A 27,847-nucleotide genomic window follows, 5' to 3' on the forward strand; every position below is an offset into this window, starting at 1 on the left:
CGCCCTCACACCTTCCTCTCCCTCCCAGAATCATGATAGGGTCCCCCTTGTCCGCACTTATCACCCCACCGGCCTCCGCATTCAAAGGATCATCCTCCGCCATTTCCTCCAACTCCAGCATGATGCCACCACAAACACATCTTCCTTTCACCCCCTGGTGGCATTCCGGAGGGATCGTTCCCTCTGGGACACCCTAGTCCACTCCTCCATCACCCCCTACACCTCAACCCCCTCCCATGGCACCTTCCCATGCAATCGCAGAAGGTGCAACACCTGCCCCTTTACTTCCCCTCTCCTCACCGTCCATGGGCCCAAACACTCCTTTCAAGTGAAGCAGCATTTCACTTGCACTTCCCTCAATTTAGTCTACTGCATTCGTTGCTCCCAATGCGGTTTCCTCTACATTGGAGAGACCAAACGCGGATTGGGTGACTGCTTTGCAGAACACCTTCGGTCTGTCCGCAAGCATGACTCAGACCTCCCTGTCGCTTGCTATTTCAACACCCCACCCTGCTCTCATACCCACATGTCCGTCCTTGGCCTGCTGCATTGTTCCAGTGAAGCTCAACACAAACTGGAGGAGCAGCACCTCATCTTCCGACTAGGCACTTTACAGCCTTCCGGATTGAATACTGAGTTCAACAACTTTAGATCATGAACTCTCTCCTCCATCCCCATCTCCTTTCCGATTCCCCTACTTTCCAATAATTTATATAGATTTTTCTTTCCCCACCTATTTCCATTATTTTTAAATATATTTCCATCCATTGTTTTATCTCTACCTTTTAGCCTATTTCAATACCTTCCCTTTACCCCACCTCACCCCCACTAGGGCTATCTGTCCCTTGCTTGTCCTGCTTTCTACCCTTAATTAGCACATTCCTTAGATAATATCGCCACCTGCAACACCTCTTTGTCCTTTTGTCTATGACATCTTTTGGCTATCTCCACCCTATCACTGGCCCTCTATCTAGCTCTACCCCCTCCCCCTTAAACCAGCTTAAATTTCACCTCTTTTCTATTTTTACTTAGTTCTGTTGAAGGGTCACACAGACTCGAAACGTTAACTGTGTTCCTCTCCGCAGATGCTGCCAGACCTGCTGAGTTTTTCCAGGTATTTTTATTTATTTATTTTTTTATTTATTCACATGTTCACCCTGAAAGTCTAGTGCTATGTCATTCACTCACCACTCACACACACACATACTGACACAAACTCATGAAGGATACAATTAAAGAGAATAGTACACTTTTACAAGTTATAAACAAAATAATAGTTCATAATTCAAGTGATTGGCTTGTCTCGAAACATATGGTCCAAGCCTGGTGGAGACAAAGTTTTTCACTCTTGAAGCATAGTCTAGGTGGATTCAGTTGCTGGAGTCGTATATCAGGATTACTGCAGGGTTCCCTCAAAGAGATGTGTTTTCAGCAAGACATGAAGTTATCTATTTGTAGTCTTGTTACTAGAAGGTCAGTTTCCTGTTCTGGTGGACTTGAAAAGGAACAGGCCTGGAGACCTTACAATCTTTAAGATGTCCAAGTCTTAAAAGTGCAGATGCTCCTGCTTTTTCTGCTGCTGTGTCTACAGTTGTTGTTCTGTGTCCTGCAGATAGCACTTAAAACCATTTTTTAAAGGGGAGGCTAAGATGGCCACCTCACCACGTGTCCTTCACAGCTCCCTACCAAATATTGTGTTGGGCTTAAGTTAATTAGCTACAACCTGGGTTTTTGTGTGCAGACATTCACCTGGCAATCTGAGACAATCACTGCTTTTATTTTGAAAAACCCACTCAAGTCAGGAAACACCTTTTTGATGCTTTCAGGAGATGTTGACAGTTCTTAGTCTGGAAGGGATTCTTTAGTTCTTTTGAGACACATTTTGCAACATTCTAATGTCCATTTTAAAAAGAAAAATCAGTTCCAGAAGATTCCATACTGATTACAGTTCATATTTTAAAGTTATGGGTAGAACATGACTTTACTGGGCATGAAGACAGATATACTTACATTAGTGTCAGTTCAGGGAAAGTTCATTAGGCTGATTCCTGGGATGAAGGGGCTGTCTTATGAGCAGGTTTGAGCAGATGGGACCTATACTCGTTGGATTTTAGAGGAATGAGAGGTGACATTGACATATAGGGCAGAATTGTACCAAATTTGCACTAAGTGCAGTAGTGGGCAGGTAAAACCCGCTGGCCGCAATGGCGGCTTTTCATGCCGTTTCGTCCCAAACCCGCTGCAGTAATTATGCATTCTTGGGAAATACGCCATTTCCATGGTGGGCAGGCTCTCATTCGCTGCCACGCTATCACCTCACTGCTTCATAACGCCAGGTCCATAAAGTCCAGTTGTCCATACACATCTCAGTGCATCCAAACCAAGACTATTGCAGGGAAGATGTCCACGAAAGGTAAAAAGACTGCAGTCCTCAGGTTTAATGATGCAAGACTGAAATGCCTTTTGGACACCTTAGAAGACTGTCACGATGTCCTCTACACCCGCTCTGGCCGAACAGTGGCGTGAACAACAAGGCAACAGTGGCAGCAGTGGTAGCATCAACTCCCTTCAAAAGAAAACAGCCACCCAGAGCCGCAAGAGGACGAATGATCTCCTCCATTCCACCAGGGCAAGTCATTCTTCTCATCGCTCTCAACTCACACTCACAAACCCATCACATATCTACAGGGCCTTTACTCACTGCCGGTTGAAGGGACATCACCATTCACTCTCTCACACACACCTTCATTGTCCTCATCCCATCCATGGGACAACTCACCACCCACACATGCCAGGCACATTTATCACCTGGCCTGGCAGACCTCCTGCTCACACTCTCTCCATTTCTGTTCCTGCAGGGCAAGCTGGCACACAACAAGAGGGAGAGGCCGCAGACCAGTGGAGGAATGCCTGAAATCAAGGTCCTCACGGACCTTGAAAATAGAGCCATCCAGATGGCTGGCAAGGATCTGGACCAGTCCTGTGCTGATGGCGAGTTCAGCGGTGCTCTACCAAGTGAGGATCCAGCATTGCAACATACATCAGACAGCCATACTATGACTGATGAGTCCTGTTTCACAGGCCACTGCCAAGCACTAATTATTTCCCCTTGCTTCCGCAGGCACACCTGGGAAACAGCCGATGAAGTCCACAATCCAGGACCTCCAATCAATCCCCGAGAAACCTCTGAAGAGGAATCTGAAGGAACCGTCCTTGAATTCCTGTCACAGCGCTCACCCAGCACAGAGACACACACTTTGGTGGGACTTGCTTCAGAATAGCCTCGGGATCACAATCTGGTGAGCACGTTTCACTGTCTGCTCCACAGCAGGTGGCGCCAGAGACTTCCCAGCTGACCAGCACTCGGAGGACTGCTGGAGACCAGAACGTTGCTGAGTCTGAGTCAGGTGACGAGCCTCTGGACTCGGTCATATCACAGTTGCTGGAGCTGCAAAGGCAAGCTCAGGAACATCAGGAAGGGATGTCCGCTGCCCTTCTCAGATTGCAAGGCATGAATGTGGAGTCCATCGACATTCAGCCTGAGGTGATAGCGTCGGCATGCCAACGGACTGAGGTCAAAACTGGTAGGATGGTGGCTGCCATGGAGACCTTTGTACAGGATGTCACTGCTGCACAGGCTCAACCCCATCGCTGATGCCATAGATCTTCCAACAGTATGTATGCGGGAGGGATGCGGGGCAGCTCGATCTTACTCCAGCTACACCTTCTCGAGTAGTCAGTGAGGGGTGCTTGGTTACGCATAGGGAGGAGGATCAGCAGGTGTATGCCCTGAGATCATCCATCCAGGTGACTCTGAGAGTGTCCAGCCCACAGGGCGAGGAGGGTGCCACTGCCATACAGCAGGACCCTGAGACCAGGCTGGGGTCCTCCAGATCTTGGCCCTCCACAGGACGCCCCCCAAGGTAATCACAGACAGGGCGTAGCAGTCAGCACGCTGCCTCCACCTCCACTGTGGATGTCTGGGGAGCACCAAGATATAGCAGCAGGACTAGGAAAGTTAGATAGTTGCAGCCTAGGCGCAGGTGTTAACCAATTGTACATAATGTTCACTATTGTGAATAAACTCCCAAGAATGTCTCCCTGCCTGATGAGCATAGGCTATGTTCTCAGAGGCTATGTTCTGATGAGCAGTGCTTGTATCACTTATATGAGAAACCTTTCTGCACAAGATAAAGGCAGGTGTCACAGTCCAGGGCCTCTTCCCAAGCACTAAAGCGATGGTCCGGCCTCACACTCCCTGGACACATTACTGATGCCTGCACCCTGATGGTGCTTGTCATTGCTGTCAAAATGTTGCAGGCAGGCATCACAGAGTACAGTCATTCTCTCTTTGTGCTCTCAGCACCTTTAATATGAGGCTGGCCGCTATCTCTTCAGCATCTGTGACCAGTGATGCTGTGCTCCTGAAGGGCTCAGGTGCTGCAGGCGGACAAAAGATCAGATGCTTCTAAAGTTTCATGGTTGCATCTCTATGATATGACCCTGATCACAGAGCGCGAGCGAGCTGCCCTCAGCCAGACAGGAGACAGACATTCTCAGAGGCTATGTGAAGATCTATGGAGTGTCCTCACTGCATGTTGTCATCATTCTCCTGCTATTGAGCAGCTATTAGGGCCTCCACTGCATCACCATGATAGGAACATTATCACAAAGGGTATTTGCATTGCTGTAAGCCAGACTGGAATCAAATGCTCATAGATACAACACGAGGATCTATGGTGCCTGCTCACTGCATGTCGTCATCATCCTCCACAAATCTATCAGCTATGAGGGCCTACAGAGCGCGCTTGCCTCATCTGGCCAGTGTGAGGGCCTCATCCCCATCATCGTGGCCTTCAAGGACCTCCTCACTCTCACTCCCATCAATGTCCTCCTCATTGGAGGAGACCTCCAGCTCCTCCATCTCCTCCTCAGCCAGGTCGTCTCCCCGTTCCGGCCCCAAATTGTAAAGGGCGCAGCAGGTGACAACGATGCGTGATACCCTCTGTGGACTAAATTGCAGGGATCCACCAGACCGGTCCAGGTGCCTTTTCGCTCTGCTGAAGTCTGAGGCCATCACCTTGGTGTCATCAGCCACGTCCTCTACGGGTAGCCCTTATGGATCCTGGAAGACTTCAGGGAGCTGTGACCGACTGAGAATGTAGAAGTCATGTACACTCCCTGAAAACCATGTGCAGACATTCAGAATATGTTTCTGGTGGTCGCACATCAGTTGCACATTCAGCAACTGGAATCCCTTGCGGTTGACATAGTTGACCCCTGGTTGTGGTGTAGATCTGAGCACCATGAGTGCAGAAAAACGGCACCCTGCACCTGTGGGAAACCCGAGACCTGGGAAAATCCAATCGCTCTTGCATCCTGACTGTCCTAGTCCTGGCCAAAATTCACTAAGTTATGTGCCTTTGTGAAAATGGCAACCGTGACCTCATGGATGCATCTGTGGGTGAAGGCTTGTGATATCCCACAGGGATACACTCTGTGGAACACTGGCATAGAAATTGAGCGCCACAGTCACTTTCATGGCCACTGGCAGTGGATGCCCTCCATGTCCCCATGGTGCCAAACCCTGCAGCTGGTGGCAGATGTGACCAACCTGTTCCCTAGACATGCGCAGTCTTCGGCAACACTGGTTCTCGGTCATCTGCAAGAATAAAAAGGGGAGTCTATAGACCCTGGATCTAGCTAGGCACCAACCAGTAATGGCTCGCTGTGGCTCTTCGGTAGTGTGTATGGGAGCTCCAGACGCCCCTTCTTCCAGACGGTGCTGCTCCTCCCTCTGTGCAGCCAGGCACATCAGTGGTTCTCTTCTCCTGTCTTCGCTCTCTGTAAGCCATGAGACATACAGCCAGGTCACCAGGCTCCTGATATACTCCTCCTGCAGGATGAAAGAGAGATGCATGGGTTAGCCTGGGTGCACTAAGAACCTGTCTTGGTTAAGTGTGAAGGCCCCATAATGATTCCCGGAGAGTGCTGGCTACCACTTGGATGGCCAGGGATTAGTGCGCTGCATGGCTGCCTGAAACCACACCCACCTCCGCCCCACTCCACCTGACCGATTGGGTGCAGCTTTGCCCATTGGACTGCATGAGTGCTCTCACCTGAGGCACAGGCATTCTCCTACTGCAGGACTGCACTGTTAGCTTGAACCATGGGGGAGACTGGTCTAAACCAGGATGATGACACTGCAAGGGGCTGTGAGCATCTCCACCAGTGACTGCTCCATGGGCAGCTTTAGCAAGGAGATTGGACAATGTGCCCCGTCATCCAACTGTTCTGCAGTCCACTAAAATGCTCATTAGTTTGCAGTCTGTGCCCAAGGGGTGAACAGCTCTGGAGCACTTGGTGGCACTTTCATGCCTCTACGTTGCTTGAGTGGGCGGATAAGCTAGAGACCCGACTCCAATCATATCAATGTAGCTGTGCCTGCGTCTCGGCTGCAGAGGAATGGTCACTTCATACAAGGTTTCCCTAATGTGTGGCTGCTTCCCTCACCCACTATCCCCCCACCAACCCCGCACGTGCTTGTGCGCTACCTTCAACTGCAGGGCAGTCCCTGCCCACCACCACCACCCCCCACAATCAAGTTGCAGCAACCACAGAGCAACCCTTGCACCACCCCCTGCTCACCCCTGCCCAACCCCCCACCATCCAAACTCCCATCCCCCCCCCACTCCCCAACCCCCACCACACCCGCACACCTCCCCCCACCAACACCACCCCCCACCGCACCCACCCCCCCCCCCCCCCCCCCCCCCACCCCCCGCTCCCGACAACCTTAACGCACCTCAACCTTAAAGTCCAACAGGCAACCTGGGCGCTCCACAACGTTACTGTGCACTCATCTCTGAGTCCCCCTCAAAGTGCAGTCGGCCAAGTGCATGCATTTTATATACTGTTGTGAAACACACCAGCATGCAATCACGCTGACCTGGGCGGACGATCCAGTTGGGATGGGGGGAATGATTCCGGTGGGATGTCCTTGTAATGATATGATATATAATTACAATGAGGTTCCCAACGTCGGATGGCGGGAAACGCGGTCAGCGGGCAGAGTGGACAATCGCAAACTGGTTTCATGATGTTGTGAAATTGATTTTTTGGCCTTCTCACCATATTGCCTGCTCATGCCACCACACACACCCGACACCAGCGGGCACGAAAATCCCAGCCATAGATTCTGAGGGGGCTTGGCAGGACAGATATTGAGAGGATGTTCCTCATTGTGGGAGGATCTAGAACTAGGGAGCATAGTTTGAAATAAGGGGTTTCCCATTTAGGATGGAGATGAGGAGATTTCTTTTCTCTCAGAGGGTTGATAATCTTTTGAATTACTCTACCCCAGAGAGCTATGGAGGCTGGGTCATTGACTTTATTCAATGTTGAGTCAGACAGAATTTTGATCTTCAAGGGAGTCAAAGGTTATGGGAGGCAAACAGGGAAGTGGAGTTGAGGCCACAATCAGATCAACCATGACCTTATTGAATGGCAGAGCAGGCTCAAAGGGCCAAATGGCCTACTCCTGCACCTATTTCTTATGTTCTTATGTAAGAGATATATAGAGTAATGGCACTACAACCTACCACAGGTGAAGGGGAATTCATCTTAGATGATTCTTGAACAATATTTCAAGTGCCACTTTGCTATACTGTTGAGTTAGTGAAATATTCTTTGAGCTCTATCACAACGTAGTTTTTATTCCACAACATAAATATCTCTTTTATCTTCAAATGTCATCTGATAGCCCTATTTCAAATCACTGCAACAGTAAAAATAAAACATTTAACCAAGCTGCCCCATTGGCTTTTTGAGTAAGTAGATTCCATGGTGTGGTACTTAGCCATATTGACTAGTAAGATTTGAAGTTCAATACCTGTTCTGCACTGAATTAACCAATCTTAGCTATGGTGGCATAGAAGTATTACACTTAGCTTCAACATCCTGGACTGGGGGGGAAGAAATAACATTCACACTATTCCATCTGCTGAATGCTATTGAATGCTCGCACATGTGTGGGTTGAATTTGCTTGCAATGCCTTCCTAATTGAATAGATTGCTGCCAGTTACTGACCAGAGCTTACCCAAGGAGAATAGCCACTTGGGTGGGATACTAGGTACCAGTGGAACCATAGCCCACCTTTCATCAGTGGGGATAGAAGGAAGAAAAATAAAGCAGACCATAATGATAATTCATCACCATTAATAAATATTGGGCAGATGATGAGTATCTGACAAAGTTTAGCTGACAGTTACAAGCCTGAGCTTTGATCTTGCAGTTGATGAATTCACCTGACCCCACGTCAGTTGTATTCTTGCCTTGTATAGATAGAGGCCAGCAATGTAACAAAGCAGAAATTAATGTGCGCCAGATTATGTGATCCAAAAGCAGAGGATGGCTCCGTGGGTTAGAACATTGACTTTTTACATTTGTGACCTGGGTTTGAATCTAGTCCAGGCTGATGGAATGAATCCACTCTCTCATCCTGTCCTGTCAGTCTGGAATAGTCTCAACCAAGTGGCTACTGGGCTTTAGCACCAAGGGCAAAATGTCCCATAAATTGGTGCTCACTCAGACTTGGTGGTGCTTGAAAAGTGTTCCATTCATTCGCGGACTTAGACAACAAAGTTAGAATGATACAATCTTTTTAAACATTGTCCCACCAGTTCTATATCCACTGACAATATATTTGGGGGCAGTGGCATGGGTTGGGTGGGGGTGTTTTGATGCAGGGTGAAATGGGGGGCATGGTTCGTGGAAAAATGTAATAACTTTACATTAGAACTGGTCAATTCTGGATAATTTAAAACTCTTTACTTCACCATTGCTAGATTTAGTAAGTAGACCAACCAAACTATTGCTTTCCCAAAAGCTTTCACCTTCACAGGGGCATTTCCATTTCTCCTTCATGGATCCATCCTTCTTCCTTCCTTCATCATGGTAACTCTAATAATAAAAACAAAAGTGCTGGAAAAACTCAGCAGATCAGGCAGCATCTATGGAGAGAGAAACAGTTAATGTTTCAAGTCCAATATGACTCTTCCCCAGAACAGAACTTCTATCTCCCTTTACTTGCCCATCTCCCCCTCGCTCAGTTCACACAAACACTCCACCTCTAACAGTTCACAGAAACATTCTTCTCCTCCAACTCCCCATTCCCAATTCACAGTGCAGATAAAGTTAAAGAAAAAGAAAGAATTGGCATTGTTCCATTTTATGACATCAAGACATTTCAAAATGCTTAGACATAATGGGGAGAATTCTTAGCAATCGGTCACTGTGTCCTGCCTGAGTAAAGGGCAACTAGCAGGAGAAAGTCTAGTGAGGACCTTGGAGATCTAGGGAAATGAGGTTACATTACTCCAGTCGAAGTCAGCAGCAGTAGAGCTGAGATGCCAAATGGTGTCCTTTTGTGATATAATTCCCTGGTCCTTTTAAATATTGTAATTGCTGTTGTACAAATTAGTAAGAAGGGGAGATATCATTTTCAGCAAAATATTTTTAAAAACTGTCTTATCTCAACCCCAAAAAAATGAGATCCAATTAAAGACTGATACTTCCCACACTGTCCTAACAATTTCCACTGAGAGATAGAAATTCTTCCAAGTGATGTTTTTAGTTAACTCATTAACATGTCAGGGTAAAATTCCTCTACCAATGAATTGTTTTCCAATTATTCCCATGGGGCAGTAATTCTATGTGACCTTTAAATAATTATTGGACATAATATTGTCTAATTAGTGCTTGTGATATGCTTTTAATGTCTGAAATTTCAAAAGAAATTAGAAAAGGGTAATTCAACAATTTAGCTAATTAGATAAAATATTACTCATCTTTGCTTTGTATGAATTTATGTTTGTTTTTCATTAACTTATCTTAAATTTATTATTTAAGAACAATCACTTCAGAGTTACTTCAAACCTTAGAATTTTTTACCAAATATTTTCAAAATGAGGATGCATTTGACACTAATACTTATATAATTTGTGGAGTCTGAGTTACAATTCGGGGCTCTTAGTTTGTCAGAATCACTTTTCACTTTGATGTGAACAAGTGTCAGTGGACCGCAGGAGCACAATTGGACTTTGTGCTTTTGATTGCATTAAAGGCTAAATCCCTGTTACATAATTTAATTAACCATTAGCAAAGAAATTCAAGCCTTGGATCTTTTTAAGGCAAGTCCAAACTTCTTTTTCTTTTCACGGAAATATCTATTATAAATTGTACTCTGAACTATAACAAGCTGCTTGGCATCAGTTTAATCTAGAATTCCATTAAGTGTCTATTCAAACATCTGTGTCCAATTTAATGAAATCAATAGCTATAGTCCAGCTGAAGAAAAGGTCAGTGTACTAGTAATGTTCTGCACTAAATGATTTTTTATGCACATTTGGTAACATTTAGATCATTTAGTAATAGCTGGTCAGTGCTGCATCATTTATTTTCCTTGTGCTGACAAGAGTTATGACAACATTTATCAAGTGTACAACAGCAACAGTATATTACATTTACATAGTGCCATGTCCCTGTATACTCAAAACTTCAGACTAATTTCTATATTTTAAAAAAACTGACCTCAAAAGGGTACAAAAAGACAGTTGTTCGAGGATCACCTGAGTGCTCTCATAGATTGAAATTGTCCCTGTCTCAAGAAAGAGCAAAGCCTTCCAGACTGATGTTGACTCAATGCCTTTCTTGAAACTAATTTAGAAGGGTATTAACAGTTTAATGGGGCTTTCAAGTATAAAGACACTGACTGTCTCAAACTGTCAAGGTGTGAAATTCACAACACAGGATGTATAATGGACCTAATTCCCTACCTTATTTGGAAAAGGACATTGAATTTGTATAAGTCACATGGTGAGACAGCCATACTTTCTGTTTACTTTTCAAAAAAGCAGAAACTGTTCTACAGACAGAATTTCACCAAAATCCATTGAACCCATTCTAAGTCATCCAAGTAACCAAGGTAATAAACAGGAATACCTTGAAAGTGGGAGAAGGGCTCCCCCTCCACCCCCTCTCCCTCCACCCCTCCCACCGTCAAACCTCTTATAACTTCGAGTTCTTTTAAGCACCAAACTCCTGGAAATACAACTACAAGAAGCCTTGCAGCTTACTGAGAATCCTCTGCTTGACAAGACATTCAGTTCAACTAAAGTATCAACTCATCTAAGAAACTACAGGCCTGTCACAAAAGAGACTGAGACAGTTATAAATTGTAATTGTATTATTTTACCTTATCTGTAACTAATCTTTGTGTGTGTGATAATGTGTATGAGATAAGTGTGTGAGATGTTGCATTTTACACATCCTTATTTATGACACATATTAAAGCTGTTGCTGGAATGACATACGTGCATACGAATTAGGAGCAGGAGTAGGCCACTCAGCCCCTCGAGCCTGCTCCGCCATTCAATAAGATCATGGCTGATCTGAGTATAACCTCAATGCCACATTTCCTTGTTAATCAAGAACCTATCTAGCTCTGCCTTAAAAATATTCAAAGACTCTGATTCCACCATCTTTTGAGGAAGAGGATTCCAAAGACTCACAACCCTCTGAGAGAATATTTTTTTCCTCATCTCTATCTTAAATGATCAACCCCTTATTTTTAAACAGTGACCCCTAGTTCTAGATTCTCCCACAAGAGGAAGCATCCTCTCCACATCCACCCTGTCAAGACCCCTCAGGATCTTAAAGGTTTCAATTAAGTCGCCTCCTTCTCTTCTAAATTGCAGTGGATACAAGTCTAACCTGTCTAGTCTTTCCTCATAAGACAACCCATCCATTCCTGGTATTATTCTAGTAAACCTTCTCTGAACTGCTTCTCCCGCATTTACATCTTTGTTTAAATAAGGAGACCAGTACTCTACAAAATACTCCAGATGTACTCTCAACAATGCCCTGTACAACTGAAGCATAACCTCCCTACTTTTGTATCAATTCCTCTCACAATAAATGATAATATTCTATTAGCTTTCCTAATTACCTGCTGTACCTGCCTACTAACTTTGTGATTCACTCATATCCCTCTGAATCTCAGAGCTCTGCAATCTCTCATCATTGAGATAATAAGCTTCATTTTTACTCTTCCTGCCAAAGTGAACGATTTTACATTTGCCCACATTATCCTCCATTTGCCAGATCTTTGCCCACTCACTCAACCTATCTATGTCACTTTGTAGCCTCCTTATGCCCTCTTCACAATTTACTTTCCTACTTATCTTTGTGTCATCGGCAAATTTAGCAACCATTATTTCATTGGGCCAATCAATCTGAGGGTAAGAAAACACACACACCTTACATAAAAAGATATTGATCAAGGACATTAAAAAGGAACACAGAAATTAAGTTCGTGACAATAGGATCTTTAATGTTGTAAGCGCACAAAGTTGTTTCTCAAAATTTATCACTGAGCCACCTAAAAAGATATTCAAGCAGACTGACCAAAAGCTTGGTCAAAGAGTTAGGTTTTAACAAGTGTCTTAAAGAAAGAAAGAGAGAAAGAGAGGGTGGAGAGGTTTAGGGAGGGAATTCCAGAGCTTAGAGTTTAGGCAGCTGAAGGCATGAGCTCCAATGGCTGCCAATGAAAATTGGGAATGTTCAAGAGGCCAGAACTAGAGGAGCTCAGAGATTTGAAGGATTGTAAGGCTGGAGGAAGATACAGAGATAGGGAGATATGAGGCCATTGAGGGTTTGAAAATAAGGATGAGAATTATTAAATAATTGCCAGATGAGGAGCCAGCATATGTCAACAAGCTCAGGGATGATGAGTGAGCTGGACATGGTTTGAGTTAGGATAGAGGAAGCAGAGCATTGGATGCGACTAATCTTATGAAAGGCAGGAAATAAGAGACCATCCAGGAGAGCATTATAATTATTTTAATTCTTTCACAGGATCTGGGCACCACTGACTAAGCCAGCATTTGTTGCCCATCCCTAATTTCCCTTGAGAAGGTAATAGTGAGCCATATGATAGTGGTGAATGCATAATAGAGGCAAAATATCAAAGGCACAGTAGAGTGTTTCAGCAACAGATAAACTGAGGCAGAGCAGAAACGGATGATGTTATGGAGATGGACATAGATGGCCTTGATGATGGAGCCGGCATGCAGTCACAAAATCATCCCATGGTCAAGTACAACACCAGGGTTGCAAACAGTCTGATTCAGCATCTTGCAGTTGTCAGTGAAGAGGATAGAACCAGTGGTTAGGGAATGGAACTGTGGGAGGACTGAAGACAGTGGTTTTGGTCTTCCTAATATTTAGTTGGAGGAAATTTCTGCTTATCCAGTACTGGAAGTCAGACAAACTGTCTGGCAAATCAGTTAGATAAAAAAAATAATTCTCTCTCACAGCTTGATCATTCCCTTTGGAATGGCTCTCATCTCTATTCCATTAAGATCAAAAGATGCAGACTTGAACATCTATGGCAGACAATAGCTATTCATCGAGAGATCTGGACCACCCAAAGCACTTTCGGATCTTGCCCTGCTCTGACAAAATTGCTGATTATTCCAGGATCATCCTGACATCAAAGATAACTCTCAGCTTCTCTTTTCCACCAAAAAAGCCTCGTCTTTTCCATCCTTACCTCCAACAAGTGCGAGGAGCCAACAGACCTCATTGTCATTAAGATTGAGAACATTCCAATCAGTTGCCTTTCCAGTTTCCTCCCTTTCCATGGCCTTTTCAGTCAACCTTCCTCTAAAGCTCCCCCATGCCCTAGCCCTGAATCCATGTCTTCCTCATGCCCTCTCCAAACTCATCTTCAACATGAAACCCATTTACTGCCCCCTCAACCTTGTTTCCATCAAATTTCTTACCATCCAATTTCCTTTCATGGCCCATATGTTAGCTGGTATTGCTAGTGGCTCCCCTTCAAATCCTTTGGCATCACCCTTCTCCTCAAAAAATCCACCCTTGAAAGATGCTGTCCCCTCTCTGACCTTCCTATTCTTTTCAGAGAGCTTGAACGTGTTGTCACCTCCCAAATTCATGTTTGCCTTTCCCACAACTCCATGTTGGAACCCCTCCAATCAGATTTCTGTACTTGTCACAGTAAAGAAAAGGAAGTTGTTACAAATGACATCCAATGTGACTTTGGCCAAGGTAAGTTATCCCTCCAGATCCTTCTCAAACTGTGTGCAGCCTTTGACACAGTTGACTATGCCATCCTCCTCCAATGCTTCTCTTAATTTGTTTAGCTAGGTGGGACTGTCCTCATCTGGCTCTATTCTTAAGTATCCAGTCGTAGGCAGACAATCACCTGCAATGGCTTCTGTTCATTTTCTGATACTGTTACCTCTGGTATTCGTCAAGAAACTACCCTTGCCCCTCCTATTTCTTATCTTCATGCTGCCCCTCAATGACATCATCTGCAAACCTAACATCAGAAAATACACAGCTCTTCTTCATCACCAACTCTCTTGACTGCTCCACTGTTGCTAAGTTATTGGACTGTTTATCTGACATCCAGTTTTGGATGAGCAGGAATTTCCTCCAATTTTTTAAAATTCATTTGTGGAATGTGGGCATTATTGCTATCCCTAATTACCCTATTTATTTAAGAGTCAACTACATTGCTGTGGGTCTGGAGTCACACATAGCTCAGGCCAGGAAAGGATGGCATATTTCCTTCCCTAAAAGACATTAGTGAACCAGATAAGTTTTTATGACAATTGACTTTTAATTCCAGACATTTACTAAATTCAAAGTCCACCAACTGCCATGGTGGGATTCGAACCTAGGTCCCCAGACCATCACCCTGGGTCTCCGGATTACCAGTCCAGTGACAATGCCTCCGCTGCCTCTTCCCTCCACTTAAATATTGGGATGACTGAAGCTGTTGTTTTTGGTCCCCACTCCAAACTCTATCCCTAGCTATTGACTCCGTCCCTCTCCCTGGCAACAGCCTGAGATTAAGTCAGTTTGTTTGCAACTTCACTGTCACATTTGACTCCGAGATAAGCTTCCAAGGCATCAGTAAGACTGCCTTTTCACCAGAGGTTTTTGGTGAAAAGGAGAAGCTGAGAGTTATCTTTGATGCCAGGGTGAACCAGGAATAATCAGCAACTTTACAAGAGGAGAGCAAGATCCAAAAGTGCTTTGGGTGAAAATTGCCTGACTTCACCCCTGTCTCACCTCATCTGTTGCTGACACTCTCATCCTTGCCTTTGTTACCTCTAGATTTGATTATTCCAACGCACTCCTGGCTGGCCTCCCACATTCCACCCTCTGTAAACTTGAAGGTGAAGTAATGAACTCTGCCTGGTAACAAGCCATGTGACCTGATTGCCCCTGGTCAAAACTTATTCAAAGTTAGGTGCAGCCTGTAACACCTGGACACAAGGGAAGAGGCAGCTGCCCTTACAGCTGCTGACTCACGGATTCTCAGAGTCAGTCAGAAGGAAGGAGTTGGGAAAAGAGAACTCAGAACAGGTGTTGCTATGCCATGAAGAAAAATACTGTTTTTGGATCAATCGCTCAGCGAAGAGCTAGTGAAGACAGGACCCATGTCTGCGGAAACAAAGATTGTGAAAAAATAGAGACCACGGAATCACTAAACCGAACCTTACAACGGGGTGCCCGTTCGATTATGCTCAAAGGGTTGTGTGAAAAGTGGACTTGGTTTAAAAGGACATAGGAAAATTCACCTTGGTGAAGCAGGGAGAAGGGATCCTGTTGACATCGGGAGGACTGGACTTTAAACTTAAGACTGCACTTTTAAGGAGAGAGTGATATATGTTTAAACGTGTGGGGCTTTCTGCTGAAGGGGGGATACCTTTTCTGTAATTTAGTATATTAGTTTCCTACTAAGTAATGTTTAATCAATGTTGATTTTAGAAGGTTTTTTTTTTAGTTAAAAAGTCTAAAAATGTGAAATCTGGTCCTGAGAATCCTTGCATAGGTCACTGAGGATTCATATCTCTTGTTAAAAGTTAACATCCTTTACGGAGATCGTAACAAACCCTAAATCTGATCCAGATCAAGTCTAACCCTGATTTCAGTGTAGCCCTGATCCGAGCCTGATTGAAATAAATGCCTGATCTGAGTATAATTGCTTTGATTGTGATGGTTACACTTTCACTGCTGAGCACTGGCGTTCAAATCTAATTCTAGAATTTAAATTGGAATCATGGCACGTGCCAGATTGTGAATTTGGAGCTGCCATAACACTGACACCAGCACCGCCAGAAAAGTCAGAAAATTGCTATCGCCTCCTTTCCTTGTTTCAGGCCTATGCAATTATCCATGCGAAGCCTTCTCTTAATGAAATTGGCTGCTCAGCAAATGTTTTTAAAATGAATAATTTGAACTGCATTTTCTTTTGCTTCAAAAATACTGACGCAATCCGAAAGGAAATTAATTTCCTTCCAGTCATTTACCAAACTGAATGCTGCAGATCCTCCTAAAGATTTGAAATGACTGCCAGTGTCATTTTTGCTCTAGCTTTCTTTCTCTCCTTTCTTTTTGAAGCCCAATTTATTTTCTCTCTTAAAATGGTGCTCAGTTCCATAAGAGCCTGAGTAAAATTGAACATGGCAGGTTCAGCCACATCAAAGGACGCAGGGTGTCAGCAATAACTCAGTTGGGTCGCACTCTTGCCTCTGTATCCAGAAGGTTGTGGATTCAAATCTGCCTTCTGAAACTTGGACACATAAGGAAGCCTGATACTTCAGTGCAGTACTGAGGGAGTGCTATGCTGTCAGAGATGCTAGTCTTTTGGATGAGACATTAAGACTGTGTCTGCTCTCTCAGATGGGTGTGAAAGGTCCTATTGAAGAAAAGCAGAGGGTTTAGCCTCAATGTTCTGGTCAATACTTATTCCTCAACCAACATCACTAAAAGCAGATTATCTGGTTACTTATCTCATTGCTGTTTATGGTTGCCCATTTCTTAAATTATAATAGTGAATACATTTCAGAAGCATTTCATTTGGGACATCCTGACGTTGTTAACCTCGTGGTACAAACTAGAGTTTTTTGCTTTTGTTACAAAAACCCATCTGGTTCACTAATGTTCTTTAGGGAAGGAAATCTGCCTTCCTTACCTGGTCTGGTCTACATGTGACTCCAGACCTACAGCAATGTGGTTGACTCTTAAATGCCCTCTGAACAAGGGCAACTAGGGATGGGCTATAAATGCTGGCCTAGCCAGCGATGCCCACATCCCATGAATGAATAAAAAAAAAGTGAGGTTTTATAAGATTTCTGTTTTAGGGTTTTAATTTAGAGTCAAATAGAGGAAAGAAGGGAGTCAGGTGACCTGTTCTGAATTCTGCTAATAGAAAAATTGGGTGATTTAATTGCTAAAGATTACAGGGGGCCCCAGGTTGTTTTACTGGGAAGAAGGTGCAAGGTGCTCACACCTATAGCCAATGGCAGAAGTATCTTTGCTGAAAGCGGATAGACTGTTAGGCCCATGTGATCCATATTGCCATTGAGATGGGCTTTGAGAAGGGAAGGGTGCATAGGAAACCATTGTAGGATTGGATTATAAGGTTGGCCTGAAAGATATCCATGAACATCGCAGACAGGGCAGTCTGCCATGACCCAAGAGCATGAGAGAGAGGGAGCAAAAAAAAAAATAGTTGTGATGAGGTCATAAAGCGTCTGCAAGGGGATACAGATAGGTTGGGTGAGTGGGCAAAAACTTGGTAGATGGAGTTTAATGTAGGAAAGTGTGAGGTCATGCACTTTGGTAGGAAAAATCAAAAGGCAAACTATTATTTAAATGGAGGGAGACTCCAAAAAAGTGCAGCACAGAGAGATCTGGGTGTTCTTCTGCATGAAACACAAAAAGTTAGCATGCAGGTGCAGCAAGTAATTAAGGCAAATGGAATTTTGGCCTGTGTTGCTAGGGGGTTAGAGTTTCAAAATAGGGAAGTCATGTTACAACTTTACAGGGTGTTGGTGAGGCTGCACCTGCCGTACTGTGTACAGTTCTAATTCCTGTATTTGAGAAAGGATATACTGGCATTGGAGGCAGTTTGAAAGAGATTCACTAGGCTGATTCCTGGGATGAAGGAAATGACTTATCATGAATGGCTAAACAGGTCAGGCCTTTATTCATTAGAGTTTAGAAGAATGAGGGGTGATCTTATTGAAATGTACAAGATTCTGAGGGGGCTTGACAGGGTAGATGTTGAGATGTTTCCACTAGTGAGGGAATCTCAAACTTGGGAACATGGTTACAAAATAAAGGGACACTCATTTAAAACTGTGATGCGAACGAATTTCTTCTCTCAGAGGGCAGTGAATGTCTGAAAGTTTGTATCTCAGAGAGTTGTGGAGGCTAGATCACTGAAAGTATTTAAAGAGGAGGTAGATGGATTTTTGAAATATCGAGGAGTTGAGGCCTGGGGTAGATCAGCCATGATCTTGTTGAATGGCGGGGCAGGCTTGAGGGGCCAAATGGCCTACTCCTGCTCCTATTTATTATGCTCTTATGGTCAGATAGAGGCAGTAAAGTCCCCATGGTTCACCACATAGGAAAGCGGCTGGGAGCTCATGCTCGGATCAAAAAGGCCAAATTAGTGAGGGTTTCAGAGAGGCTGCAAGATTTGTCTAGCTTGAGGTGGAGGGAGAGTCTCCAGGAAAGCCCTTACTGTGAAAGAGAGTTAAAAGTTACCAGGCTGGGAAAGGAATAGAACAGAAGTAAACCTTCCAGAGCTAAGAATCATAGAAACATAGAAAATCGGACCAGGAGTAGGTCTTTTGGCCCTTCAGGCCTGCTCTGTCATTCAATATAATCATGGCTGACCCTTTATCTCAACGCCATGCTCCCACTCTCTCCCCATGCCCCATGACGCTTTTAGTATCTAGAAATCTACTTCCATCTTAAATATATTCAGTGACTTGACCTCCACAGCCTTCTGCGGTAGAGAATTTCACAGGTTCGCCACCCTCTGAGTAAAGGAATTTCTCCTCATTTCAGTCCTGAATGGCCTAACCCGTATCCTCGGACTGTGACCCCTTGTTCTAGACACCCTAGCCTGGGAAAATATCCTCCTTGCATCCAGTCAGTCCAGCTTTAACAGAATTTTATGTTTCAATGAGATCCCTTCTCATTCTTCTAAACTCCAGTTAATACAGGCCTAGTCGACCCAACCTCTCCTCATACGACAGTCCTGCCATTCCAGGAGTCAGTCTGCTGAACATTCACTGCACTCCCTTGATGGTAAGTATATCCTTTCTTAGGTGAGGAGACTGAAACTGCACACAATACTCCAGGTGTGGTCTCACCAAGGCCCTTTACAGCTGCAATAAATCATCCTTTCTCCTGTCATCAAGTCCTTTTGCAATGAAGGCCAACATACTATTTGCCTCCTGGACTGCTTGCTGCACCTGCATACTTGCTTTCAGTGATTGGTGTACAAGTACACCCAGGTCCCTTTGTACATCAACGTTTTCCAATCTATCACCATTTAAATAACTCTGCTGTTCTGTTTCTCCCATTGAAGTAGATGACTTCACACTGACCAACATTAAACTGATTTGGCCATGTATTTTCCCACTTACTCAACTTGTCTAAACCGTCTTGAAGCCTACATATGAACAAGGATTGGAGTAGGCCATTCGGCCCTTTGAGCCTGCTCCGCCATTTAATGCGATCATGGCTTATCTGATAGTAACCTCAAATCTGCAACCCGCCTACCCCTGATAACTTATCACCCCTTTACTTACCAAGCATCTATCCACCTCTGCCTTAAAGATATTCAAAGACTCTGCTTCCACCGCCTTTTCAGGAAGACAGTACCAAAGACTCGTAGCCCTCTGCCAGAAAAATTTTTGCCTCATCTCCATTTTAAATGGGTGACTCCTTATTTTTAAACAGGGACCCCTAGTTATAGATTCCCCGACAAGAGGAAATATCGCCTCCACATCCGCCCTGTCAAGACCCCTCAAGACCTCATGGACAGAATTTTCCTGTTGATTTGCGGGGATGGGCCCTGCACACACGCGGGTAAAATGATGTGTGTGGGAACGTCGGGTGAGTGTCCCGATGTCGCCATGCGCCATCGCAATATTTAATTGGGCAGGAACATGATGATCTCCACCATTAATTAATTGGCCCCTTAAGGCCCTTGAGGTGCCAATCGACCGCAATTTTTTGGTGCCCGTGCAATCTTCAGGTTGGCGCACGGGCGTAACGGGCAGGCGGGTAGGACACATTTGTATAAACCTCATCCACGGGCTGGATAAGATGGCTCAGTGGGGTCGCGAGTGTACTCAGTCAAATATTGATGTTTCAAAGTTACTGATACTTGCCTGTGTGATATGCAATGCTTCAAAACGCACACCAGCTGCCTGGTCTGGACTCACAACCTTCAGGTCAGCACTCTGCAGTGAGGAATCCTTTTTTTGGGCCTGCAGATTTCAGGAAGCCTTCCCTTAGCCTGGGAATGGGAGCTGAACTCTCCACTGGAGTCACCTCCCCTGAGGAGGAAGGGAGGGCTGGAAGGGGGAGGAGGCCAGCAGTGCACATTCAGCCTCCAGGGGAGCCCCTTTGGGAGGTCAGGCGCAGGCACAAGGGGCGCAGGGTCAAGAGGTGGTCGAAGTTGGAAGGGACAGCAGAAGATGCCACAATCCTGCTGCCAGGGTATACAGGCGGCGAAGCAGCTACCTCAATACGTCTGAGGTCCATTGTCGAAGGAGGCTCCGCCTCTCAAGGGAGACAGACAACTATATCTGTCAGATGATTGGGCCTGAGTGTGTGGGTGGACAGTCCCCATGCCAGTGGCTCTAAAGGTCACAGCTGCCCTCAACTTCAATGCCTCTGGCTCCTTCCAGGAGTTGGTGGGTGATCTTTGCGGTGTCTCCCAATCAGCTGTTCACACTTGTATCAAGCAGGTTAAAGATGCCCTGTTCAGGTGTGCATTGACCTTCATCCACTTCCAATGGGACCAGGCAAGCTAGACACACCGAGCCAGAGGCTTCGCGGCCATTGCTGGCTTCCCCCGTGTCCAGGGTGCTATAGACTGTACACATGTGGCCATCAAGGTGCCAGCAGGTGAGCCCAGTGCCTTCATCAACAGGAAGGGCTTCCACTCCATGAACGTGCAGATAGTGTGTGATCACAGGATGCTGATTCTACAAGTCTGTGCAAGGTACCCAGGCAGCTCCCATGACACCTACATCCTCAGACACTCCCAAATGCTTGGGCTCTTCAGTGCTCCAGCCCGGCTGGATGGATGGCTGCTGGGTGACAAGGGCTATCCCCTCAGAAGGTGGCTCATGATGCCTCTCCGCCATCTAAGAACAGAAGCTGAGCAGCGGTACAATAGGAGCCACGGCACCACAAGGTGGTGGAGAGAACCATCGGACTTTTCAAGATTCGCTTCTGATGCCTGGACCGCACAGGGGGCACACTCCAGTACCCCCCAGATCGTGTCTCGGTGATAGTGGTAGCATGCTGCACTATCCACAATCTGGCGCTGGAAAGGGGGAATGCTGTGGACGATGAAGATGTCATCACAGTGGCTGCGGCTGCACACAATGAGTCCAGCAGTGAGTCCGAGGATGAGCATGCACAGGGAAATGCTGAGGGGGTAGACCCAGGCTTACTCCAGGGATGCAGGGGGACTTTAATCCAATGAACCTTCAGCTAGCACACCACATATGGACCTCCAGGACAAGCCTGGGCTGTATGCTCCATATTCGAGACCTGGTTAGGAACAGTAACTAAGGTCCTTGTTAATAAAGCTGAATGTCCCACAAATCATTCATAACATTATTGGAAACCATCGACCTGCAGAACAAAAGAGGCAACCTCAGCCATGGTGACATGTCTGAACTTAATATTGCAACCAAAGAAACTGAATGAAACAAAATGACAAGGGTGTTAAAAATCACATCAAATCATAAAGACCTCATTGTGGGCCAACACAAAAGCACCAGTGATAAACCCGTGGTGTGCCTAAGGTGCCTTATGTTTACATTTTCGGTTGCTACGACTTGGCGCTGACCCCTTGCTGAGAGTGGCATCTGAGCCAGCTGCTGACTCTGCTGTCCTGTTGGCCTCGACGACCTTGGCCGTCGTCCTCTGGCCCTGGAGCCTGTGCTGGCCCCGCCTGGGAGGGAGCTACCAGTTCCACAGCTGGCATCTCCCCAGTCATCACAGCCTCACCGATGCAATGGTCACTGGCAGAGGGGCAGAGGAGCTGCTGCCCTCAACCAGAGCACCCTGAGAGGAGCCCACAGAGACGACATGCAGCTGCTGTGCTGACATGAGGTTGCTTCAGACCTCCCTGCTCACTGTGGATGGATGGGCAATGAGCTGGGAAATTTGGTGCCCAGATCATCTCCCACACTGGCACTGACCAGCTGAGGTCAATGCTAATGTGAGGGCTTGCTGGTCCGAGCGCATTCCCAAGAAGCCCTGATGGGTCTCCTGGAGGAGCCTTGCCACGACACTCGCCACTCTCTCCATGGAGGACACATGACATTCGGCCATGAGGCTCATTACTGCGGCGATTGTCTGCGTAGACTCCTCCACCGTGGACACCAAGTCAAGCATAGCCTCATGTATCTTCCCCAGATGCTCTCACACACCCGGCCACATTGGCTGCGCTTGCTGCGTCGTGGATGACTCCAGACACATCATCAGACACTGACTGAGCATGTGCCAGGACCCCTGCAGTCCTCCATCTGCTGGTGGCATGGGCACTCTCTGTCTCTGCCAGCTTCTCCAGCAACTGTGAAGTGCCCTCACCGCTGTGCCCGGTACACTAACCAATGTTCTAATTCCCACCGAGGTGCTAGTATCTGCGTCGGTTCCTGCTTGGTAGAGATGGTGTGACACTGGTGAGAGTTCAGGGCCCTCAGGTGTGAAAGGAGGCCTCTGCTACTCCTCCTCCCAGCCCTGCTCCGACGATGCAGAAAGGAAGAACAAGGACTTTCAATCTGTTAATGTGGAGACAATGTCAACGTGTATCCCTGTCCCCCGGATCATTCTGCACTCATCCTTCCATAAGCAATGGTCAAGTCCTGTTGCCACCTTCAACCACTGAACATTCAGCACTGCCATGACTGTTGGGAGGACAATGGCGACCTCACTGCTGGACAACAAGTCTGCCTGTGACACACAGCCTCACTGACACTGGTGGACCTGGGCACATGGCGCCTCTCCAAACCTCGGGCCTCCTGTTCCAAGTGGCTGAGGATCGCCAACTGTGCCAGCCTGCCAGTCCTCACCCGCTAGGCTGCACTATGTGCATCCTTCTCCTGAAGAGGGGAGAAGAGCATTGATTAGCGCTAATTGTACCTGGACCTCTCTTCGTGGACGGCCCACCCCCAACCAGAGTGGGACATTGCAGGGCTCCAGCGTCTTCTGACCCCGCTGCTGCCGAACCCTCACACAAAGATGCTGGGCCTGTCCACCCCACCACTCCTGCCGTACCCGCGTGGCCAAATGCTGCCTACATCACATTGGGCACCGCACGATCTAACCTTCCATAACAAGGAGGCGCAAGCACGTGGAGCGCAGAGGACAGCAGATCGATCGGTGCCAACGCCGCCTTGAAGTTCCCCTCCCAGCATGTCATCACCCTGACTTTGACATGTCCTGGAGTTCCAGCACTGCGCCCAGGTGCAGCTCCTCCAGGTTGCCCCCAAAACAGTAATGCGGGTCTCAGTGTACCACATGCTGCGGGGACAGAAGCCATCTCTTCACCACCCTCTCAGGGTGACCTCAGCATGGGCAAGATCTGCTGGCCCACCCAGTGAAGGACTGGGTCATGCTGTCGATGATCAATGCAGTCACTACACTCAGACTAGGGTGGGGTGCACCCAGGGGGAAAGCCTACCTGCTGGGCTAAGTGGCCAATGCCAACATGGTGCTCACCCTTCCTGAGCGCAACTGGTCGTTGAAGTGCTTGCGACACTGGACCCAGGTGAGCCACACCACGCCATGGGAGCTCACCACGTCTGCCACCTCACACCAGGTACGTTTATTCTTGTTGGGGGGTCTCCTCCTCCCGTCCTGGGGTATGAGGACCTCCTGCCGTTTTGCCACCTCCTCGAGGAGGGCTGCTTGGCAAACATCGGAAAAACGAGGGGCACAGTGCCCCCCTGCCTTACCTCTTGCCTGGCCTGCTCACCAGCAGCGCTCTGGGGAGCCCTTCCACTGGCCATCATTCGTAGCCTTGGAAAGGCTGCAGCAACTTTTTAAAAGAGGCCACCGCCCGCCCACTCCCACTGTCCTCGGGAGCTGCGATTCACGCTGGGCGGGCCTTGTTTGGCTGGCCTGCGTAAAATGGCAGATGGACCCGATCGCGGATGGTGATCGGGTCCGCGCCTGTCCACGCCCGCTCCTGCTTCACACTACCACACCACCCCCCCACCCCCGCCAGCCAGAAAACTGTGCCCTATATGTTTCAATCAAATCACCTCTTACTCTTCTAAACTCCAGCAGATACAAAGATAAAAACAAAAAAACTGCGGATGCTGGAAATCCAAAACAAAAACAGAATTACCTGGAAAAACTCAGCAGGTCTGGCAGCATCGGCGGAGAAGAAAAGAGTTGACGTTTCGAGTCCTCATGATCCTTCGTCGAAGGGTCATGAGGACTCGAAACGTCAACTCTTTTCTTCTCCGCCGATGCTGCCAGACCTGCTGAGTTTTTCCAGGTAATTCTGTTTTTGTTCCAGCAGATACAAGCCTGGCCTGTCCAACCTTTCCTCATGAGACAACCCGTCCATTCCACATATTAGTCTGGTAAACCTTCTCTGAACTGCTTCTAACGCATTTGCATCCTTCCTTAAATAAGGTGACCAATACTGTACACTAGTGCTCTGTATAACTGAAGCATAACCTCCCCACTTTTGTCTTCAATTCCCCTCGCAATAAATTATAACATTCTTTTAGCTTTCCTATTTACTGTAACTGCATACTAGCCTTTTGCGATTCATGCACTAAGACACCCAGATCCCTCTGTATCTCAGAACTCTGCAATCTCTCACCATTTAGATAATATGCTTCCCTTTTATTCTTCCTGCTAAAATGGACAATTTCGCATTTTCCCACATTATACTCCATTTGCCGGATCTTTGCCCACTCACTTAACCTATCTATATGTTTTTGTAGCTTCCTTATGTCCTCTTCATAATTTACAACCTTTGTGTCTTTGTGTCATCAGCAACTTTGGCAATTATCCTATCCATCCCTTCATCAAGTCATTTATATAAATTGTAAACCGTTGAGGTCCCAGCACTGATCTCTGTGGTACACTACTCATTACATCTTGCCAACCTGAAAAAGACCCATTTATGCCTACTCTCAACATCCTCCTCACCACTTACATTCCCACCTAGTTTTGTGTCATCAGCAAACTTGGAAATATTATTTTTGTTCCTTCATCCAAATCATTGATATATATTATGAATAGCTGTAGCCCAAGCACTGATTCCTGTGGTACCCTACTAGTCATCGCCTACCATTCTGAAAAAGACCCATTTATTCTTACTCTCTGTTTCCTGTCTGCTAACCAATTCTCAATTCTTGTCATTACACCCAATCCCACATGCTGCAGGGGCAGAACCCATCTCTTCACCCCCTCTCAGGGTGACCTCGGCATGGGCAATATCTGCTGGCCCACCTAGCGAAGGACACATGCTGTCAATGATTCAAAACTTCCACTGGAAAATGAATCACAGTGCCTGATTCATTTTCATTGTGGGATTAATAGAATGTGTTAGCTTATCTTTGTTCAAATTTTATGGTAAAACATGTGATATTAAATTATGAATGACTGATATTATAACTGACATCTCACAGAGTAGTTTGCAAGCCAAGCACTTTGAATCTAACTTATAGATTCAGGTAAACCTTCATATATCTAAAATGTAAAGTGTTTTATTAACTTTAAAAAGCTTTTCGCTGACATCATTTAGATGATACAGAATAGGTTTAAAGTTGTATGATAAAAACAAAAAACTGCAGATGCTGGAAATCCAAAACAAAAACAGAATTACCTGGAAAAACTCAGCAGGTCTGGCAGCATCGGCGGAGAAGAAAAGAGTTGATGTTTCAAGTCCTCATGACCCTTCAACAGAACTAGGTGAATCCAAGGAGAGGGGTGAAATACAAGCTGGTTTAAGGTGGGGGGGGTGGTGGGGGTGGTGGGGGGAGAGAAGTGGAGGGGGTGGTGTGGTTGTAGGGACAAGCAAGCGGTGATAGGAGCAGATAATCAAAAGATGTCACAGACAAAAGAACAAAAGAACACAGAGGTGTTGAAGTTGGTGATATTATCTAAACGAATGTGCTAATTAAGAATGGATGGTAGGGCAGTCAAGGTATAGCTCTAGTGGGGGGGGGGGGCACAAAAGATTTAAAAATAATGGAAATAGGTGGGAAAAGAAAAATCTATATAAATTATTGGAAAAAAACAAAAGGAAGGGGGAAGAAACAGAAAGGGGGTGGGGATGGAGGAGGGAGTTCAAGATCTAAAGTTGTTGAATTCAATATTCAGTACGGAAGGCTGTAAAGTGCCTAGTCGGAAGATGAGGTGCTGTTCCTCCAGTTTGCGTTGGGCTTCACTGGAACAATGCAGCAAGCCAAGCACAGACATGTGGGCAAGAGAGCAGGGTGGAGTATTAAAATGGCAAGCGACAGGGAGGTTTGGGTCATTCTTGTGGACAGACCGCAGGTGTTCTGCAAAGCGGTCGCCCAGTTTACGTTTGGTCTCTCCAATGTAGAGGAGACCACATTGGGAGCAACGAATACAGTAGACTAAGTTGGGGGAAATGCAAGTGAAATGCTGCTTCACTTGAAAGGAGTGTTTGGGCCCTTGGACGGTGAGGAGAGAGGAAGTGAAGGGGCAGGTGTTACATCTTTTGCGTGGGCATGGGGAGGTGCCATAGGTAGGGGTTGAGGAGTAGGGGGTGATGGAGGAGTGGACCAGGGTGTCCCGGAGGGAACGATCCCTACGGAATGCTGACAGGGGGGGTGAAGGGAAGATGTCTTGGGTGGTGGCATCATGCCGGAGTTGGCGGAAATGGCGGAGGATGATCCTTTGAATGCGGAGGCTGGTGGGGTGATAAGTGAGGACAAAGGGGACCCTATCATGTTTCTGGGAGGGAGGAGAAGGCGTGAGGGCAGATGTGCGGGAGATGGGCCGGACACGGTTGAGGGCCCTGTCAACGACCATGGGTGGAAAACCTCGGTTAAGGAAGAAGGAGGACATGTCAGAGGAACTGTTTTTGAAGGTGGCATCATCAGAACAGATGCGACGGAGGCGAAGGAACTGAGAGAATGGGATGGAGTCCTTACAGGAAGCGGGGTGTGAGGAGCTGTAGTCGAGGTAGCTGTGGGAGTCGGTAGGCTTGTATGACAAAGGTTGACAAATAGAATCTAGACTTGGGGTTTCCAGCTCATACACTTTTGGCAGTCTGCTATGTGAAGATTAGGCTGAGTGGTTTAGATGGTCTGGATGTAAGCAGGCTATGTGATTTAGCAGAACTGTTATGAAGTTAACACTGTATATTGTAGTTTGTACTTACCTATAAAACTTTGAACCAGAGCTGATTCAACATATATAGCCACATACAAGCTTTTTTAATAGGTGTTAATGTTTACAAGCACATTAAGGCTTTAAACCTTAGACTGCAGAAATGATGGTCTCTTAGCTGATTTGAAAGGTTTTACCTTGCATGTTACTCTGAAACTATTACAGCTTCTAAACATCAGAAGTAAATTTGTTACTCTACGTTAATCTTAATGTACAAAAAGATGTACACTTGAGCTGCAGAAAATAAACAACTTTAAACACAAATCTGCTGCTCAGATTTCCCTCTTTTAATTCAGTTCTCACTTTGACCACAACCTG

Source organism: Carcharodon carcharias, chromosome 9 (genome assembly GCF_017639515.1).
Source record: "Carcharodon carcharias isolate sCarCar2 chromosome 9, sCarCar2.pri, whole genome shotgun sequence".
Lineage (NCBI taxonomy): Eukaryota > Metazoa > Chordata > Chondrichthyes > Lamniformes > Lamnidae > Carcharodon > Carcharodon carcharias.